Source organism: Oreochromis niloticus, linkage group LG5 (assembly GCF_001858045.2).
Source record: "Oreochromis niloticus isolate F11D_XX linkage group LG5, O_niloticus_UMD_NMBU, whole genome shotgun sequence".
Lineage (NCBI taxonomy): Eukaryota > Metazoa > Chordata > Actinopteri > Cichliformes > Cichlidae > Oreochromis > Oreochromis niloticus.
The window spans coordinates 19260750-19273176 of NC_031970.2; the positions used below are offsets into that span (position 1 = coordinate 19260750).

Consider the following 12427-nt stretch of genomic DNA (forward strand, 5'->3'; position numbering starts at 1 on the left):
ATCTTACTCTCCACCACGGGTGAGCAGTCGGGTTCAGAATTCTGCCCCCCACACAAACACCTTTTTTTAAGCATTGTTCATACTAGACATACAGGCCTGAAAGATCCCACATATCCTGCCTTTTGCTGTGATGTGGGATAATTTTTTTCAGTTTAACATCAAGCTTAGAGGTGCAAATTACAAATTTTAATATTTTATATTTACCAAAATTGAGAAAAAACCTAATATGTTACCATATGCCTACATGACTGTTGCAATAAAGCTGGTTTTCCCTGAACATACAGTAGCATGGGGATGTGGTCAGCAGTATCCATATTTTTGTAAAATAAAATTAAAATTAAAGTAAACGTAAAATAATCGAGAACGGTAAGTCAGTCAGTACAGAACTCCGCTAATGATTTTACAACATTCTTAACTTGTCACACAACAGTATATCTGTGTGCCATGCTGTCTCTGTGAACATGTATCCTGCAAAAACAACAGGAGCAGAAGCAAGACAGGGGACAAATGAATCAGTGCGCAAAAAACTCAACTCACAACAGCACAAAAGAATAAAAAAAGGTGACTTGGTGACAGTGCAAACAAAAATTAAAAATAACGACTATTCTTTCAGCAAGCTAAAGAAAATATATGCTCACACCACATCCAAAAGGTCTTTAGCTTCTCACCATATTGCACTCTCAGCAGAGGAGAGGCACTTCAAACTAGAGATGGCACGATACCACTTTTTTATGTCCGATACCGATACCGATATCATAAATTTGGATATCTGCCGATACCGATATGAATCCGATATAGTGTGTTTTTTAATCAATAAAACTGTTTTTTTAATATCTTGCTGCATTTTGTATAAGTTCATACTCAAGTTTAAATAAACAACAACACTAAAGCTATTCTGTTATACTTGTATGTAAAAAATACACTGCACACAAAATATTTCATAGTTCAGCAACACTGATCAATCTAATAAACTTAAACCTGCTCCATCCTTCCTATTCTGGTATTTTAAAGAGTACTTAGCAGAAATATTAAGCAACCTAACTAATAGGGTTGCAAACTCCCAGCAAAAAAAAATAGGGAACCACCCCCCACCACCCACCCTCCGCCTCATGATGCTTAATCGACGTAATCAACTTTAATTTGATGCAGTGTGAAAAAAAAATGCACAGAAATAAATTATTTTTCAAGAATAATTAAATAGATTCAACATCTTTCTTCTACAGAATTGCAGACTGCACAGATGGTATCTTCCCAAAGGAAAAAGTACTATAGCTTACTAGGGTATATTAGACTTAACAGTTACTATATACAGTAATGGACTTCTATACATTTTACATCAGATTAAAACTTTGGGTGTAAGATTCAGATAATTATTTATTAAAAGCTCGACATTTTAAATGAGAATAAGAAAGAAAAGTATGTTTTTGTGCCCCCCTTTTCCCTGTTAATGCCCTATCGGCCCCCCTGGCTAAACTTTGCTAGATCCGCCCCTGCACAGTTACCAGCCGTCAGCTACGTAGAAAAGGATCCTGGTGTAGAAAGTAATATTAAATACATTCTAACAACAGCTTATCAAGCTTAAACGTGCTGCTGTTGTCCAGCCGCTGGTTTCCTCTTTCTGGTGCAAAGTGGGCCAAAAACAAACAAGAGAGACAGACTTGCGACAGAAAAGCCGATCAGCTGATCGTTAATAAGTTTCACAACTGAAGTAGCAGCAGGAGAGGGAGAGAGAGAGAAGAGGCACTTGCTCCATATATCGGTTGTTAAGCTTATGTGGGTACGCTTTACAAACATTCAGAGATGAACTTACACACTTGCTTTACTTCTCTCTGGGATAACTTCCTCGGAGAAGAAATGCTGGATTGCTAGTGAGGCTACAAATACACACAGCCGCTCAATCACGCGAGCACACTGCTCTGACGTGCTACGGTTATGAGGCGAGTTATGCCGTGTCGCAAGTTTTGTGAGGTGCTTTTTTGATATTTAATGGATCGGATTACATTTTTTATTTTTCTCCGATATCCGATCCAGTAATTTACGTCAGTATCAGACCGATACCTAATATCGGATTGGTCCATCTCTACTTTAAACATACAGGAGCAAAACGGATAAAATCGCCCCGGGCACTGAATTAGGACCAAATTAGCCTCCTCTCCAACTATGTTATTTCTGTGCAGCCACTCATGGAATAGTAAACCAAGTAATCCACTCGTTATGGCAAAGCACATCATTATATGTTAATAGCCTATCCCTGTTGACACACCATTAGGCATAGGAAATTTGGTTAATGTGCTATACTGCTGTTTGTAGATTCATAGAAGTCTTTACCGTCTCTGGCGATGCACGTAAAATCCAGTGAAAATGAGAACTACAGAAGTGAGGTATACATCTAAGTGGGTTTTTTTTGGTTGTATCATTTATGCTAAAACTATATCGTGGGTGCAATGTTAAAATGAGTAGTAACATTCATTATTCTGATTTGATGATGACAGATGACAATACTTCACAAATGGAGCACAACTGCACTATGTAATTCACCTTCTCTCTCTCACACACACACAAACACACACACAAAGTGAATGAGAAGAAAGAAAATAACACAGGATTGGGTTGAAAGCTGGTGACAGAATTCTGGAAAAAAGGAAAGGAAAGTGGATGATGAAGTCAATGGAGAGAGAGAAGAAGAAGAAATTGAGAGAAGACAAGTGGGAGAGAGGCAGCAAAAGAAAGGAAAATGGATAAAGTATAAAATTAACCTCAACAGATCTAGAGGAGAAGGTGTTCCTCTAGCTTTGAAGCTCCCATCCATGTCTTCTTCATCCGACCTGGCAGACAGACATTTCAGACACACTTCAGTTCACTCTGCCAACACCGGAGGCACCTTTGGCTCGCTTCTTTTTGAGTTGCATAACTGAAGTTAAACTGATTTTCACATAGGTGGAAAAATAATTCCGAATTGAAATTTGACTCCAGTAAAAAGTTTGATGAGAAAAGTGAGATGGTTTTAAACGGCATTTCGATTTAGCGTGCCTTCCTTTGACGTGCGCCCTGTCTTTTTGAGGCAGCCAGTCACCAAAATTAACTTTTTTGCTGGTAGATATAAAAACAGGTGAATTTCCCAACAGTTGAGTGCTCTTTAGAGTGATAAATACAGCAATGCTCTAGTGTAGTTTTCCTGCACTCTCTATAGTAATGGATGATGAATATAAATGTATGCTGCTCCATCTTCAGGCTATTGGATCTCTTTTTATTCTCTCACACAAACTCTATTTTGCTCTCCTTCTTCTGATAGTCTTTGGATTCTGTGCACTGGAAGGATTCTTTTTTAATGTTGCCTCATTTTAATCCCATATAGGGGAAGCTTAATACTCCTTATAATTATTTTGCACGTTTTTCATATGTGGATATATGTGGAGTCTCTGATTGATTTTTTTTTTTTTACATAATTGCCATGAAAGTTCATTCACCACATGTCTGTTTTCATTCAAATTCTGAAACAGTTCTCCCAACAAGTATTTCAGCCAAACCTATTAGAGAAATTAAAAATGGTCTATACTGTAGAAGAGCACATGAACATATTATAACATATCAGACAATATTTTTCCCCAAACCCTAAAATTAGACCAGTTTCTTATCAGATTACCAAATGCTTCAGGGATCTCTTCTCCTTGATATTAATTTTATTTCACACTTCATTCAGAGAGAGGGACAGAGGGATATAAATACAGGGCGAGAAAAGAGACAGAAATAGGATGACAGAGAGAAAGAGAGAGTGAAAGAAAGATATATTGAGGGGGAGAAAAGGTAGAGGAAAATAGGAGAGACGGACAATAGAAGAGAGACTGTTGGGGTAGAAGTCAGAAGCATAGGTCAGAAAACAGTTTATTCACTTGTATACAGCAGGTCCTTATGAATCTGAGCAAAGCAGAGACACTTTTTATGTTTGAGTTTGCATCATCCATCCAGCCGATCAACTCATACCCTTGGTGAACACCTTAAAGAGATTTATTAAAATTTGGCACAAAATTTAAGAATGACCTTCTTGTGTGATTGTGATCAGAAGTCACCCTGACCTCACGTTCATCTCATTTCCGTGATCGCACTTGCATCTCTTGAATGGCTGGAGGGAATTTCATTAAATTTGGAGCAAATATTTAGTTCAGTTCATTTCAATTCAAATGTATTCATATAGTTTCAAATCACAACAGTCACCTCAAGGCAATTTATATTGCAGGGTAAACCCCCTGTGATATAAGATGGAAAACCCCCACAATTAGGTGATAGTGGGAAGAAAAAACTCCCTTTTAACAACCTTTTTCAGAAACAGGCTCATGAAGCTGCAGCCATCTGCCATGACTGGTTGGGCAATGAGGGGAAAGAGAAATTTAAAAATAGGGGAAAGCATAGGAAGACAGGGCAAAACACAAAGTAGGGGAGGATGAAGACAAGTGTTGTATAAACCCTTGGGGAGTGGGAGAAAAATGTTCAGTTCATCATTGGAAGAGCTTCAGCAGTCTGAGCGTGGTATGACTAAGAGATGCTTCAACATCACCTGATCGAGCCCTAACTGCAAACTTATCAAAATGGAAAGTTGTAAGTCTAATCTTAAAATTACAGAAGGTGTCTGCTACATGAATCCTACCCTAACTTAAGATTAATAATGATTTACTCCTTTGCAATTTGCCCATTAAACATCAAGGTTACTAGAATCTAATAAAGCACATTGCTGGCAATAACTTGGGAAATCAAAATATGTCTCACACATGTGTTATAGGAAAACATGATGACATTTATTATCCAAAAGGACAAAAGTCAAATGTGGGAATTATGGTTATCAACCCATCTTGACTGGGTTGAGTAAGGCCTATAGTCGTTAGGTTAGTCATTAATTAGAATTCTGATTTTGGAGGTTTCCTGTAGGTATGAGCACTTACATACAAATCAAAAATGGACTTTCAAAATAAACATTAAGCACCATTTTATGTGAGGACATGGTCGAAACACTTGGTGGTAACATTTTGTCTATCCTCCCTGTGATGTTCACTCTCTCTCTGTGGTATGAACTTAATACTCAAAGTCTCATTAAAATCTAACTATAGCAACAGATAAGAATATTCAAAGGGTGGCAGCTTCTTATATTTTCACAGTTTGGCCATAAGAGTTCCAACAGAAGCCTTAACAATCTAATTTGAACTCTGTCGTATTTTTATGGCTTCTGGTACAGCAGGGACTAGAGGTCACAACCATGATAGGGAGTCTCATTTTAGTATAACCAGCAGTGTTTTTGGACAGATATCTTTATGACATATCTCTCGCTCCATCTTTGTCATCATCTGTCTAGCTCTCTAGTTCTCTTCTTCTTCTTCTTCTTCTCTTTAACCATCATCATCACCTGGCCAAATACGTAGTCAATCTTCTAAGAGACAAGAAATGACAAACCCAACACGTCTTCTTTGTGTGTGTGCACATGTTTGTGTGTGTGTGTGTGTGTGTGTGTGTGTATATATATATATGTGTGTGTGTGTGTGTTGCTACTAGCATCAGTGTGACTTAATTAAAGTTTATTAAACAGAATACCAAAAAGTGTTTATGGCACTGGACATGTGCTGGTGAATATCCTGTTCAGTAGTCAGCATATTCAAACAATTAAGATGTGATTGAAGTGCAGATTTTTAGATGTAATTAGAGGTGTTTTACAAAAGCTTTGTGCTAAATTCCTTTATTATTCACGACATATGAAGCAGACATAATATCTGAAATAGATTTAAAGTGCCGAATTTATGAGTTAGAGCTTTTTCACAGCTTTTTCATTAGGTTGATAAATCTAAATAAACAGCTCAGCAACAACTAAAGGCCTGAAAGTCCACAGAAGACAAGGTGCAAACCACCGGTTATACTCAAGCACAAGAACAAGAAGGTCAAAAGAAACCGCACTTTATCTGAAAAAAAAAAAAAATATTTGGACACATGAAACCAAGATTAACTTGTATCAGAGTTATAGTAAGAGAAAAGTGTGAAAAAGCAGAGCAACAGCTCTTGACCTCAAGCATACCACGCACTGCCGCAGTTAAACAAATATAGTATAGATGCAAGTAATGAAGCTGCTCATTTGCTGTCTGTTGGTGTTTAATATAACACGCTGTGGACTTGTTTTTCTATTATAGCTATAGTTTGAGAGGTGGCTAAATTAGTCAGTGGCTCATACAATTTCAAAAAGATAAGAATTCCCCTCAGGGCTGAGCTTTACACTGCTCTAATCCTGCTGATGCTGGCCTCCATAGATCTAAGCTTCTGGTTATCTGACCACAAGGTTCAAAATAGGAACTTTCTGGTTCTCAGGTGAAGAAACTGGTCAAGCTGCACTATTTCTGCGCCTGGGAAGAAAATCACAACTTCACTGTCATTAAGATGATGTACAAATTAAGTTTACAAACTGTTTTATGGCGCTGTAATAATAATATTATTATGATAAAAGACCAATATAGATAACTGATTGTGCTGGTATTGTTTTTACATGTCATTTACTGCTTGCTTTGTATGTTTAAACATTTCATTTGGTGGTATAGGGGGAACATAACCAAGTAGAAAGCACCATTAAAATTTGGGGATGAAGACACTTGAGCTTCTTTGTGTTCCTCATGGGGATTGGAGGGAGGAGCATCACAATAAAAAAGCAATTCAGGAGTAAGGAGTTGACTGAAGAGGATTCACCATATTTTAAATGTTATTGGGAAATGTTACAGTTGTAAAGAAAGATATGCATGTACGCATATATAAAGTTATTATTTTATCTCAATGCAATTCAGAATAGCAAAGTAAATAAATTCAAACAGTCTCTTAGTGTGCAAGATATTACTGATATTATTCAAATATTATTCAGGATTAAATCATGAGCTTGATGTTTTTCAACCATCTAAGAGGTTTCAGAGCTCTTAAGAAGATAAGAGACAGAAGATAAGAGGCCATCGGCTGGATCATACTTCTATCAGGCTCGTGATATAAATGTTATATGCCTCCCTTAAATTCAGTCCACGTCCTTCATCTGCAAACTTGTCTTTTAAAATGTACATTATTGTGATATGTTGCAGCTGTAAATCTTTTTAGACTCATTAAAGAGCAATGTTTGTGCAGAATGCAGTTCAGCTTTATTAGACTGCATTTTCTGAAAATGGCTTTTGTAACATTCATTTGTTCAGATAGGTAGGAAACAATAAACATAAAAATAATACAACAAATATGCAGCAGTCAACACAAACATCATAAAAGACCCACCTGTATCTTTATCTGTTTTTTATTAGTATAAATGCATGATCTGTGCAATAATGGTTGTTTAAATGCACCTTGATGTAAAAATAACAAATGACCATAGAATACAAAACTTCTGATTTTAATACTTTTCTTATTTAGACATTATTGCATACAGAGAATCAGTGCAGGGAAAGCCTAGGACTCACTCAGCTTAGCTTATAATAGAAGTTAGTCAGAATAGTGAATGTGGTGCATGGATTGTGTAGATATGCATGTTGTGTGCACCAAGTAAAACTTTGCATATGCATTTGATACACATACAGGTGTGACACTGTGAATGTATAAGTGCAATTGTGGTTACAGTACATCAACACAGATGTACCTTTTATTTTTGGGAACATAATAGCTTTCTTTTGTCACCATTGATCATATGTGACACCCACACAGATGCCATTTAAACACTGACAGGTGGTAAAACAAGCAAGACAGAATTGATTGTTTTGTTCTGTGACAAAAAAGTGTCATGAGGGAAATGAAGGAGCAGCAGAACAAGACAGTCCTCTACAGTGGTGTAAGAATTATATACATTCTTTACTTAAGAAAGTTATTAGTATCAAAGTATGTCACACAGTGAATGATCTCGAGGGTTATGGGGAAAAAAAGTAAAGTGGAAGACCCAAACAAATTTCACCAGCACTGCACCGGAGAATCCAGTTGGCTGTCCGTCAAGACATTGGACGATCCTAGATCCAAATTAAGGCCTTTACCGGTGCCGACTGCAGCCCCATAACCATCAGACGGCATCTGAGACTGAAGGGCTTCAAAAACAAAAAACATCTTCAAAGGCATCGTCTCCTTGAACGCCACAGAACTGACTGTTCGGACTTTGCAAGAGAGCACCAAACATGGGATATTGAAAAGTGGAAGAAAGTTTTATTCTCTGATGAGAAAAAATGTAACCTTGATGGTTTCCAACGTTACTGGAACGACAAGGAGATCCCAGCTGAGATGTTTTCTATGCGCCACAGTGGAGGGGGCGCCATAATGGTCTGGGCTGTTTTTTCCTTCAGTGGAACAACGGAGCTTCAGGAGGTGCAGGGGCGTCAAACGGCTGCTGGCTATGTCCAGATGTTGCAGAGAACATCCCTCATGACTGAGGGCCCTCGTCTGTGTGGTAATGACCGAGTTTTTCAACAGGACAACGCTACAGTACACAATGCCTGCAGGACAAGGGACTTCTTCCAGGAGAATAACATGACTCTTTTACACCATCCTGCATGTTCCCCTGATCTAAATCCAATTGAGAACCTTTGGGGATAGATGGCAAGGGAAGTTTACAAAAATGGACAACAGTTCCAGACAGTAGATGCCCTTCGTGCAGCCGTCTTCACCACTTGGAGAAATGTTCCCACTCACCTCATGGAAACACTTGCATCAAGCATGCCACAGCGAATTTTTGAAGTGATCAACAATAACGGTGGAGCTTCTCATTACTGAGTTCATGTTTGGAACTTTGATTTCTGTTTTGGGGGGTTAGAGGTTTTTTGGAGGTGTGGTCCCAAACTTTTGATCAGCTGTAAAACAGCCTGTTTCAGTTAAAGCGCTGTTTTCAATAAATTGCATGCTCAAAAAATGTTTTTGTCTCACTCCCATTTCTTCTTCATATATATTACATTCATTTAATCATTTCCCTGTGAATATGATGATACATTCTTGTTACATCATTTGCATATTGTTTCATGTGTTATATATATTGCTAGTTATAATATTTCATCCATTATGTGTACGCTACTTAAATGCTGCAGATACAGCTACATTTTATTATTTGCATAACGCTTAATAATGGAATCTAAAAAGACAACATGATACATGGACATCATTAAATACATCTGCATGGATTATCAAAATGCTGAAATGTCAGCCTATATTTTAAAATTGACACCAGCATTAAAAGGCCGGCTTCTTTAAAATGAATACAATAAATGTTGTAGAAAGGCAATTTCACTTCATTTGGTGCACATAATTTAACTACTGACTAAATAATAAATGCCAATTAAAGTATTAATAATTCTGGTTCATGATTACTCAGAAACTGCTCTCAGACATGTGGCCATTTACTCTCTTTCACTCACTTTCATTAGGAAGTCATCATTATCTAATATTTCAATATAACACAGAGCTGCTGCCCCCACCTAACTAGTGAGACAACCAGACAACCACATTATACTTGCAGTGAAATTGGAAACAATGTCAACGGATGGTCCCTAAATGATTAGTTGACTTACCATCACGTTGTGCATGTATGTGTAACCTGTGCACTGAGGAGTATGCATGTGTGGATTATATGTTTGGTGTGTGAGAGAAATGGTGTAGCTGTGTACAAACAGCGCTTATTTCTCATTGTTTTCTCTGTGTGTATGTGTGGATTTTACCAATGACACCTGCATTGCAAAAGAAGAATTTTCCAAGGTCAGAGATAAATAAACAGAAATTACACAGCTGCCAAAAGCTATTACTGCATAAACCAGTGCTTACCCAATGGGCATACACCACTCATTGAGTTTACTAAGCAGACACAAATGATTTAGTTTACATTCACATGTGCATTTGCACTCATGCCACACAATACTGCTTTTATATAGTATTTTTTTAGTGGCTTACAAAGTAAAACATGAAAAACAAGAACAAAATATAGCAAGGAGATCCCCCTCACATGAAGCAAATTTGTAGATGGACTATGAAAAGCTTTCAGTGGCAAATAAAATTTAATTTACTGTATGTAGATCTCAAGCAGGCATGAAAAAAACAAACACAGGTTTGGCCCCAAGCTTTAGACCAGTCTCTGATCCTTCCTTTTATTCACACATCACAGAGTTTGACCTTTTACAGCAGCCACTTGCTCATTTCACGGTTGTTCATCCTTGTTAGCTGCACACAGGTAGGATTACAGCTCAGCTTTTGTAAAAGTCATTCATATCAGACTGTAAAATAATGATTGTGAGAAAACAGCTGATTAGAGATTATTGCTGGGTGTTTTCCACATTTTAGCTAATAGCATGAAACTCTATCTAAAATAAATAAATAATAGCAAAAAATGGGGTACTGCCAATCCTTGTTAATGGATCACCCCCTTGGATAATAAACACTATTGCATCAAAGATGATAATGCTGAGAATTTTAGGTTACACTCTGTTTGCTGCTTACTGAAGAAGAAAGGGATGGTGGGACCGAGAAAGAAAGATGCTTGGAGCGTCTTCAGACATCTTCTCCTTTGACCCATGACAACTCAAAGAAAGTGCCAAGGCAGATCTCATTGACATCCTTACCCATGTAATTTATTTCTCCATGTCTCTCTCTTTCTCAGTGCCCTCATCCTCTTAACTACACAGTACACACTTAACTCCTGACACAAATAATGGTATACGGAATAAATGTTGGCATATGGGTCAAACTCCCCATCCGGTGCAATAGCCTTTCACTGACTCTGAATAGAAATTAATAGATCACCCAGAGAAGGAATAAATGCACCACAGTAGAAATCAATCCACAATTTAAATTAATTCATATATTTAAATTCATTTCATTTCATTATTTCAGAGCATTTTAAAGTTTTCACAGGCACAGCATGTTCACATGTAGGTTTAGTGTATTTCTGTCTATTTGAACATGTAGTAGTGTTTATGGAGCCACTACAGGTGTGAAAGCACAAGTGTTTATGTTTATTGTTTGTTTTAATACAGAATAAAAAATATCAAGCAGTGTTTTATAGCTTATTTACAGAAAAAATTCTTCAGAAATGGTCAACTCCTTTACTTTGTGTGTGAAACCCACAACAATGGAAAGCAGATCTTGTCATCAGTTGGTATATGGAGCAGTGTATGGCTCTTTAATACAGAGGAAGATGAACAATGTAACCCTTTCTGACCTCAGAGTTTTCTGTCCAGCCTATCTACCCTCACCCCTCACCAAGTACAGAAACCATTTTTACCGTGTCGCATTTTTTCATTACGCAGTAGATTACTCTCTTTCATGATCCTCCCATCTCTATTTCCCTACGTGATCCATCTCTCCATCTCTCGCTTTTTGACTTTTTCAGCATGCTCATTCCTCTGCTGGTCACCCACTTTCCATCTAATACACTCAGGCTCGCTTGAGTGTATGTGAAACCCCAAGAAGTCATGATTCTAACTCACAGGTGCATGCAGAAAATGTCTCAAGTGCATGCACACATTTAAAATACAGACGCGCAAAGGCATATCCTTAGTGTTGTTGAGCTAAAAAGTATTTTATCTGCTTTTTCAGGAGAGAGAAGGTTGCCATCAGCAACTGTGCAAGAATGAAATATGCCTGTTATTACATGATGCCACATAAGGCATGATGAGGATATAAAGCATAACTGGTTATAATGGCAAAGAGATGCACACATGCATGTATTTCTGAGAAGATAATATATTGCACATGTTTAGAAGCACACACACAGTCAATCATAAAATGCAGTCAGCTGCAGATGCATTAGCACAAAAACACACATTTTCACTTTCATTTTCATGGGGCACAACCTTCTTCAGTCATGGTATTTTGGAATTTGCTGCCCCCTGCTGAAAGCAAAGGAATGACTCCAGCCTCATGTCACAACAGGATGGAACCAAGAGGGAGCAAAAACAGATTAAATTTAGTGTAAAAGCTAAGGTGACCGCATGACCTGTGGGTGACCTAAGGTTGCAAAAAGTGAAGTGGATGTTTTATAAACTGTCATATGTCTTAGGCTATTCTTTAATGATGTTTTCTCAGAAAAAAAAAATCTCTTCCTTCCAGGTGGCTGAGCTATCAACCACTGCATGTGGGCTTTAATTACTGAGTTATGGTATCTGGTTTTGGGCTCTTTTTGGCCTTTTGTCTGCCCTATTATTGCTTCACTTTTTATCCATTATTTGCCTGTCTGTATGCTTCTGCCTCTCTCCATTTTTCCCTGCCTTTGTCGTCATCCACATCACAGTCATTTGGATGCTTCTGCATCTTGCCTCGAGGTGCTTATCAGCAGAGAAAGATATAATTTACATCAAAGCCACGAACAAAACGCTCAGAAACACTGAAAATATTCATTCAGAATGTTGTCAGACTTGGTGGAAATGGCACCATGTGATAGACTTATGTGACTTATGTGTATTCAGTAGTTTTC

General features: G+C 37.7%; 1 long non-coding RNA gene across 1 annotated transcript in view; it reads left to right on the forward strand.

The window, feature by feature from the left end:
• LOC109202267 (uncharacterized) overlaps window positions 1-12427 on the forward strand; it is a 712495-nt gene that overhangs the window by 231217 nt on the left and 468851 nt on the right. The gene's annotated exons all lie outside the window — the stretch shown is intronic.